Source organism: Myxocyprinus asiaticus, chromosome 36 (assembly GCF_019703515.2).
Source record: "Myxocyprinus asiaticus isolate MX2 ecotype Aquarium Trade chromosome 36, UBuf_Myxa_2, whole genome shotgun sequence".
In the NCBI taxonomy this organism is placed as follows: Eukaryota; Metazoa; Chordata; class Actinopteri; order Cypriniformes; family Catostomidae; genus Myxocyprinus; species Myxocyprinus asiaticus.
Window position 1 is genome coordinate 40837358 of NC_059379.1, and position 9459 is coordinate 40846816.

A 9459-nucleotide genomic window follows, 5' to 3' on the forward strand; every position below is an offset into this window, starting at 1 on the left:
TAAGAAATTCCAGATCAGGAGAGCAGAAAGACTTGATAGAATGTACGTTCCTCTGATCACACCAGGATTTGTTGATCATAAAACATACACCACCTCCTCTGCTTTTGCCTGAGAGGTCTTTCGCTCTGTCCGCTCGGTGCACGGAGAACCCCGCAGGTTCAATGGCTGAGTCTGGAATCTCCGCAGACATCCAAGTTTTCGTAAGGCAGATAATGCAGCAGTCCCTTGAATCTCGTTGGAAAGAGATCCGCGCTTTCAGCTCGCAGAGCTTGTTATCCAGAGACTGAACATTTGCCAGTAGAATAGTGGGTAGCGGGGGTCGATTTGCGCGGCGTCTTACTCTGATGAGAACGCCGGCTCTGTTTCCCCTTTGAAAAGCCCAGGGAGTCCTCTGATAATACCCCAAGATTTACCACTATAGCATGTAGGGGCTAAGAAAAACTTCAATAACAAATGTCCTACAAAAAAATTAATTGCTGGGCATCAGGAGGATAATGACTTTAAAGCCTAATGTATCAAATATGATACATAAAAACATAACCTTTTTTTATTTAATTTTTTTACGATTTCTTTTTATAGTTTGTCTAATGGTACTAAAGACAGTTTGTTAAAAAATTTGAATTTTCTGATAATTCTTTCATATACCAGGTTTAAAAGGGAATGGTGACTGAAACTGTCAGTCTTGAACATTATCTGTAACATCTTTTGTGTTCCACAAAATACAGAAAGTCACACAGGTTTGGAACAACATGAGGATGGGGAAATGATGACAGAACATTAATTTATGGTTGAACTATCACTTTATCTCTGTATTTTGAAGCGTGTTAGCCTTATTTAAGTTCAAAGTTTGCTCTCTGTTATGAGAAAAACTTGCCGCATCTGTCAAACGCAAAGTTGCTGTAACGTGCGCACAGGCAGAGATACGCTCCAGTAAACACGCAGGCCCGTGATAGTAGAAACATTGAGAGCCCTATATCTCTGGGATTTACCCATATAGGACCTTTAGAAATGAAGATACAAAAAGGAAAGTTTGTTCTGAAGCATAATCTCAAAGGATATTAAGATATCTTTAATACTCTTGGAGTTATAGCACCACTTTGTTCTGTTTTATGAACTCGCACCATTGTCATATAATGCAACAAGAGGTGCTGAAGTCAACTGATTTAATTAATAAACTTAACTATCTCTGTGTAAAAATAAAATCATGATGCTGACACCCCCCCCCCACCCCCCGCAAAAAAACAAAACGATTTTTGCAGGTTGTTCAGTTTACTTTTAAAATTAACTAAAGCAACACAATTATAGAAAAAAAAATTTCACAACAGGATTTCATTGCATTCTAATAGGGATGGGACGATATATCGCAAACCAAAAAAATTACAAACATATTGTGGCATAACTTGATATTTCAAAATTTACAACATTGTTTTCTGTCCATGTGATCATAAATGAATGACTCGTCAAACATCAATCTCTCTATCGAATGATTTTATCCCTACTGCGCTTTTTTCTACACTGTTTACAGGGTTCACACAAGGTCCTTTTAGTACTTGAATTTAGCTTTTAGAAACGTAATTACAGGAATACCTGGAAAATCATCTTTATGAAAAGTGCTTGAGATTAAAGCGGATTGTTTCCTCCGTGTAACGTGTGTCCATCAAAGATGAGATGACTCCACTTTCATTAAATAATGTGTCTTAATATTCTTTCTGTTCTTTACAGTCTCATGCAGCATGGATGCGCTAAAGAAACCGAGAGATTCTCTTTGATGTTCGCTGAAACACTATGAGGTGCTCAATGAACTTTTAAAGTGACAGTAACCTTTTTAGCATTTCTATAACTCAATGTTATTACTCGTAAACTGTACACATTATTTCAAACAGCGATGGCTCATCATTATAATATATACAATTTCATGACATAATATTAATTTATATAATGTAAAAGTTTTGTATTTTTACAAAGTTACATTTTGATTATAATAATAATGACAAATAAATTATTAAAATATAAATATACAGTTTCAAATGCTTTTCTTGTTGTACTGTTCTGTTGCTTGTTCAGCACCTGATCAGCCTGAATGTAGCCCACTATTTTTGAAAGCTTATTTATTTGTGATCTTTTCTTATAGAGAAAAGTATAGGAGAAATCCTTATTATTTAAACTGAGCATTTATATTGTGTTTTAAATAACTTTATTTTGATGAGAAAACATAATGAGCATTTTGATCCATTTTTTTTTTCAGAAAATATATATTTTTTTGTAATATTTTGTCATTTAAGTGTTATTATATCAATTATATCGAATCGTGAACCTCGTATCTTATATCGAAGTCGTGAGATAAACATATCGTCCCATCCCTACATTCTATCCAAACAAATTTGTAAAACTGAAGTTTACTTAATCCATTTGAGTTTGGACTACATGAATACTTTTTGGGCAAGGGATTTCCATTTCCCAGTGTGCTGAATGATACCAACAAATATGTGCATTTCCTCTGCAACAACTAATTTTTCTCTTGCTTCCTGTCTTTTTTATATTTCAAAATAAAACTGTAAGTGGGCTTATATGATACGTGGGCTCAATTGGGTTACTTCCCCCATAGTGCATTGATTTGACCTAATCCAACTAAATTATGCTGGCTGAATGAAACTGATTTAATCTTAAATCTAAAATAAATAGCATGTGCAAAAACTCTCAAATTCAATTGTAAGTGTAATGACTTAATTTTTTGAGTGTTTTAAGACAAATATTTAGGGCTGTCACGATTCTGAAATTTGGCTGATGATTAATTGTCAAACAAATATTTGCGATTATGATGATTAATTGTCATATAAATTATCATATTTAACTTCAAATAAATAAATCAAGTAATAAAATAGGGTTATTTGATTTCCTTTTAAGGCTTAAAAAAAACATTGTTTATATATATATATATATATATATATATATATAAACAATGTAATTTTTTCTATATATTTTTCTATATTTTTATTATATTATGCAAAAGTCAAATATTGCTGTCATAATTTCTTCACTTTCACACGTTATTTTAATGCTGTACGATTAAACCCACAAGCTCTTCTTTCGCATTAAGTAAAACATTTGAGATTTTGTTTCACCATTTTATCATTCCACAGATATACGTAAAGCATGCTCCTCCTCCTCTGTGTCACTAACACAGTGTGTATAAACCCACAATGACCAGGAACATTTGCCATTACACGACTGTTTAAAGTGAAGCCGGAGCACTTTATGTTCACTATCAAAGAATATTTTTGTTTGTTTATATTCTCACGGGAGTTTGGCACGTGCCTCTGCTGACGGCGCACAGATCAGAGTGCTTCAGAAGCACTTCATGCGCTCCTCCAGACAGGAGCTGCTCTGGGTTGTGTTTCCCAAAAGCATCGTAGCCAACTATGGTCACAAGTTCCATCGTTACCAACATAGTTCAATGAGTTGTGTTTCCCGAAACTGTAGTTACAACAAATATTCGCAAACAGCTTCACACAGATGTGGGGTTGGAACTACAGCTCTTTACCTAAGCATAGTTTCTTGTTAGTTTTCTGTGTGGACATAATTTCACATTGCTGAGGCTTTTATATTATAATTTCATAAATATCTTTCATTCTGTCAAAACTTTGACCATGTTTATACGCATTTCAGTTCTGAAACATCACGTAAAATCTGTGCAGCCATTTAAGGGATTAAAGACTGTTAAGAGAAAGCACTTTATAACACACAGTTTCTGTTGGAGAACACAGCTTTTATGTGTTTACGTTAACGCATAAGTGGAGTTTATTTGTTTATTTGCGTACGCATGTGCTAAAGCGCATCAATGGAGAGGAAAACCCCACTATTGCAGCGCAATTTTTCTGTTGCATAACAAATTGCATGCCGCTTTCATGTCTTCTGCAATTTTCTCGCATTAAATGGCTTCTAGTGTACATGTAAATGAGCTATTGTAACTTGATATTTGCTGAAGTTATTAATCCTGAACAACATAATTTACAACAGCTCAACCAATGTGGTTCGAACGATGGATGTGCGACATAGTTACGATAGTTTCGGGAAACAGTAATTTCTTCAACGATGCATCATACTATGGTGGTTAAGCAGTGAGTTATGTCATTGTACAGGAAATGCACCCCTAGTTGACATCCGCGGTGCGGCTCATACGAACATGCCGTTCATTACATTTAGCCTATATACATTAGCTTAAAATTCCCTTCATTGGGCATAAAAATGTGATTGGAATTTGAAGTGCACAACAATCGAGGTTATCTTAAATAACGGCGGTTAGATTAAATAACCACGATCAGACAATTATTTAATAATCACGACAGGCCTACATATATTCAAACTTTTCACATTTTGATCCATTAACGCAACATGCGAAAAACCAATGGTGTTTCGAGTCATTGATGGCAAATCCAGCGTGTCACATTATGTCTGACGTCAGTGAGCATGTTAACATGCACAATCTTACACCGAGTATTCTTAATAACCAGACAACGTGTATGGTCCTGTAAATGCCTTAAAACAAACGTTCTGTTTTTTTTTTTTAAATCAGAGTAAGGTCATAAACGGCTTAAGCAAAAACCGATTGGCACATGTAGATTTTTGCCCATTACCCTGATTTCACATTGCATGTATCAGCTTATCCTATGTGTGCAAGTGCACAATGCCTGTTTACATTTTGATGTCAAAGGCAGAGAAAAATACGATGACTTCAAATCTCATGTAAACGTAGGTTTCTTACGTCTCACGCCAAGCTAACATGACTTATGGCACAAATCTATAAAGTAGAGGTCTGCTTGGGCCTTAAAATGAAACCCGAACCCTACCCATACCCGAGCCTATCTGACCTGACACAGGGCTCCACACTGTGACCAAATGGTCGCATTTTGCGACTGTTTATCCCATCGGTGCGATTAAATTTTATTATAGGTCGCAGTGGTGCAACTTCAGTGTTGGCCAACTCTCTCTTGCTCTCCTCTTATAAGCTGCCATTTTCTTTAAAGCAATATCAACCAGCAAATGCATCGAAAGTGCAACAAAATGGCGTTATGTGCGACCTGGATTAATGGACAGAGTTGCGTGAGCACAGAGCAGGTACGTTTACTTGCGGAGCAGTCTTTAGCTCTCAACTATGAAACGCAGCGTAAATCTTTAACAGTATGTAATGATTCAAGGATGGGAAAGGTGGAAGCTGGAACCGGCTTGACAAACACAAACATTTATTTCTTAAAAATAACATAAAACAACTTCACGTTCTGCTTCCCCGCAGACACGCCGAACACACACAGCTCAGTGTGTCTCTCTCCCTGTCTGCCACTGTCTCCTCTCCTTATATACTCCCTCCACCCCTCACTGGAACGTGAGACCGGTGTGGCACACAGGTGGAACTCATTTACTACTTATCTTCCCGGCCTCGCTCTGCCCAGACGCCGATCGGCCCCACCCTACTCGCCACATACTCCCATCGCCAAACTCAGGCTGGGGAATTCTCCAGGCTGTGACCTACTTACCCGGGCTCGTCAGCCCCGGACACGCTGTTAACTAGTCCTCAGTCACGTACTTGTCCGCTGTCATCTTTCCAACTGTAAACGCACATATTTAAGATGATATTTTTGCTCGTGTACTGAAAGCAATAATGGACAATACAAACTCACTTTTACATATTACAAACACACGCCCAAAAAACGGCTGCTCTCTCAGGCATTGTGATTCGGGCATTGAGTGGATTTCTTCCGCGCCAGTGGACTGGTAGCGAGATGCAGTGAGAAGTACACGCGAGTCGCAGAAACCATTTGAATTCGACACAGAATTCTCTGATGAAATCCTCTATGAAAACCCTCGGTGAGTAAACTAGTTTAAAATCACATTAAACGGTCCAACATTCTGAACAGCATTGACAAATTAACAGGAGAAAACACTGACATGCACATATATATATTAACAGTCTTTTCACACATCAGCGCCCTTTAAAAATGACCATGAATTTACTATGGCAACACTAACTGTACATACAATAATATATTAGACAAATATACACTACTGTTCAAAAGTTTAGGGTCACTCACCCATTTTTTATTTAATTTTTTTTATTTTTTTCACATTTTAGAATAATAGTAAAGTCGTCAAAACTATGGAATAATAGAAATGGAACTATGGGAATTATGTTGTGACTAAACAAAATCCAAAATAAATCAAAACTGTGTTATATTTTAGCATCTTCAAAGTAGTCACCCTTTGCCTAGAATTTGCAGACATGTACTCTTGACATTTTCTCAACCAACTTCTTGAGGTATCACCCTGGGATGCTTTTTAAACAGTATTGAAGGAGTTCCCATCTATGTTGGGCACTTATTGGCTGCTTTTCTTTATTATTCAGTCCAAGTCATCAATTTCAAAACGTACTATTATTTTTTTTATTACATTTTAGTTTTATAATGAAATAAATTAATATGGTTGCACAATTATATTTTTGTCTACAAAACTAATTTCAAACATTTAAGCATACACCTTCAGATCAAAAGATTTTTAAGATCATGAGAAACATTTCAGGCAAGTGACCCCAAACTTTTGAAAGGTAGTGTATTTAGAATAAATATGATCAAACTACAACTATATCTCAAAGTTTATTATAGGCTACATTAGGGTGTGAGGGAACATATTTCATTTTTGTTGCAACTCTAAATGTTTGTATCTTGTATTCAGATTTTTTACAAGTGTTTAGAGTACTGTTTTTCATCACAAAAATGCCATAGTCTCTTTTATAGAAATAATGTTAGCCTACATCTAACCATGCTAGTGAACATCAGTGCTTGGTTTTGCCTGAGGTTACCACTGTGTTGTAACTTTTTTTAAACTATAAAAAAAAAAACTACGGTAAATTTTCATAAGGGCAAATGCAAAATAGATGATGAAAGAAGACTTTTATTTGTTATAGATGTTATATACCTAGCTGTTGTTAATACCAGTAAATTTACAACTGTATACCGACTCAAAATCAATGCCTTACCATTGAAGGAGCACTTCAGTGGAGGAAAATATGCAATATTAATGGTAATTGCATTATTAAATGGCCCCAGACCTCCACCCTACACTGGTGCTATCTGATGAAGTGCTGGTGCCACCAACTTGGTGTAGAACTTGGTGGCACTGGTGCCACAGCTCTCAAATGTTAGTCTGGAGCCCTGAGACACTACCCGGCCTGAATGGTACTGTCAGATTTAAACCCTGAACCTGAAATAACTCACTCTCTTTATAATTTATTTTCCTAGCAAGCATTGTTACATTAGGCTGTATTGTATGTAAGCATCATAGGCAACATTTGAAACAGTATAGTAACTGTAAACATACAGTTTTAATACGGCACGTCGGCCCATCAGCAAAGCATAGCAGATGGGAATTTTACTTATTTTTTACTTGACGTGGTGTTGTGTCTAAAAAATGTTCAACGATCAAAGTTCATCTAGCATGTGTTTAAATAGGAAAATAATGGAAAAACCGAGCACATGTACGCAAAAACACGTTCGTTGTGAACGGCCACTAACTTGTCCAAACAAGTAAGATAGGCCTGTTTATTTTTTTCATTAATTACAAACCTGAAGACCCCAAGTCATACTTGGAAAAACTGATCCGAACCCGGCCTAAAACCCGTCAGTTTCTCGGGTCATGTCGGGCCAGGGTCGGGTCGCAGACCTGAGTAGAGCCAACAAGGACTACTTTTATTTAGATTTTTGGATGAAACCCCGAGTCCCCTTACCCTTTCATAGTATGAAAAAGAGCAGCTTGGACATTCTGCTAAGCATCTCCCTTTTGTTTTCCATGAAAGACAGAAAGTAACATGCACATTGACATTTTTGGGTGAAATATTCCTTTAAACCCATCCAGTTCGTTTGGAGGAACTTGGATTTACATTTGATACACTTGACATACTTGCTTAACAGGTCTGACGCATCTTATTCTAGTAAACTACCCTGAGCATCACGTACAATGAGTACAATGAGAAGCAGCCATTTATTCTGTATCTTCCAGTCCATATGATAAACTTCCATATACTGAAAAGTAATTAAAATTATTATAGACCATGTTACAAGCCTATATTTTATACTTCTATAATGTAAACACAGATGAATTCCAAATTAATTTGAAATCATCCTCCTCGACAGCAATCAACCATTTAAAAGCGACTTATTACGGTATACATTCAAATTTGATTCAACGTGTTTCCTGCTGAATAAGAGTGTTATAACAGTATGATAAGACCTTGACCTCTGAATGCACATCAATGGTAAAAACTAAAACATGGAACAATCTGAACGTGTTCAATGGAGCTTGTGAAACACAAAGTGTGCAGTGGGACATACTCAACACATGCATGTATAGACAAACACAGTTCCCAACTCAAACCCCATCAACATCTATGTAGACAGAAGACAAAACTGTTGTTTTGGAAATGTACAATGGTAATTCATGATGATGATTCAATTGAACTGTTGTGTAAGAAAGCAGAGGAACAAGGATGCTAGCAGTGATGGTGTGCTCCAATACATGACGACATAAATTGAATTTAAAAAGTTTCATAAATGTCCATGAATATGGTAATCATTCAGTGCCATGGTATATATCATGATATATATATTTTTGAGGGTCTCCTATCAGCATTTTGGGTACCATGCCTGTGATGTGCGAAAACGTAGCCTAGATAGGGTAGCCCTGGCTCTGTAAATGGGACAAAAACAAAGTGGATCAGGTTTTGCATAAAGTAAGCTAATGAAAAACTAGCTACAGATCCGAACACACATTCTAAGCTTTACATTCATATATTTATCTCATTAGCATACGTTCAGAGTACTTACACACTTTTAAGCAGCTGAGAAACTCCTGTACGGCAGTGTGCAAATCCCGTGGTCTGACCACTAAAACTGACGACTGAAGAGCGGAATTACAACTCCTACAATGGGCAAGGTTAAACTCATGAATATTTATTAGGTTATGCTGACGTTCCTGGGTAACCTTCCTCGAGCGTCCTGTCACGTATCCTTGTTAATATTAATTAGTCGAGCCTTCGCCACATTTGGATTCGATAATTCGTCAGCCGACCGACGCCCACATTCAAAGGATCGCGTTTCAGCCAATCAGTTAATACGTCAAGGAAAGGAAACGTTAATATTCATGAGCTAAGCCTTCTCCGTAGTAGGATTTGTAAATTCGCAAACGAGGGCAGTAGATATCAGTTTCTGTTTCGGATATGCTGCAAACGATGACGGGAACACTAGACCTTTTCACAGACTGTGATGACGCGTTTCCGCCTTATTTATCAGCGTAAATCTCGCAAACTTTTGTATTTGATCATTTTTTTAAAAAATATTGAGTGTAAATGTATAACATCATGCTTTATTACCATGGAATTAGTTTGAAAAAATTTGTTACCACAGCTGTGAGGGG

The 9459-nt window shown here is 36.8% G+C and overlaps 1 protein-coding gene across 2 annotated transcripts in view; it reads right to left on the minus strand.

Annotated features, from left to right (window-relative positions):
- LOC127427127 (pleckstrin homology domain-containing family A member 1-like) overlaps positions 1–8958 on the minus strand; it is a 90652-nt gene extending 81694 nt beyond the window's left edge. Inside the window, exon 1 of one of the 2 annotated variants that reach the window (XM_051674526.1) lies at positions 8871–8958. The gene's annotated coding sequence lies outside the window, so the exon portion shown is untranslated. The remainder of the gene's footprint in view (positions 1–8870) is intronic. The other variant, XM_051674528.1, reaches the window with a different exon arrangement.
- Positions 8959–9459: the final 501 nt, after the last annotated feature.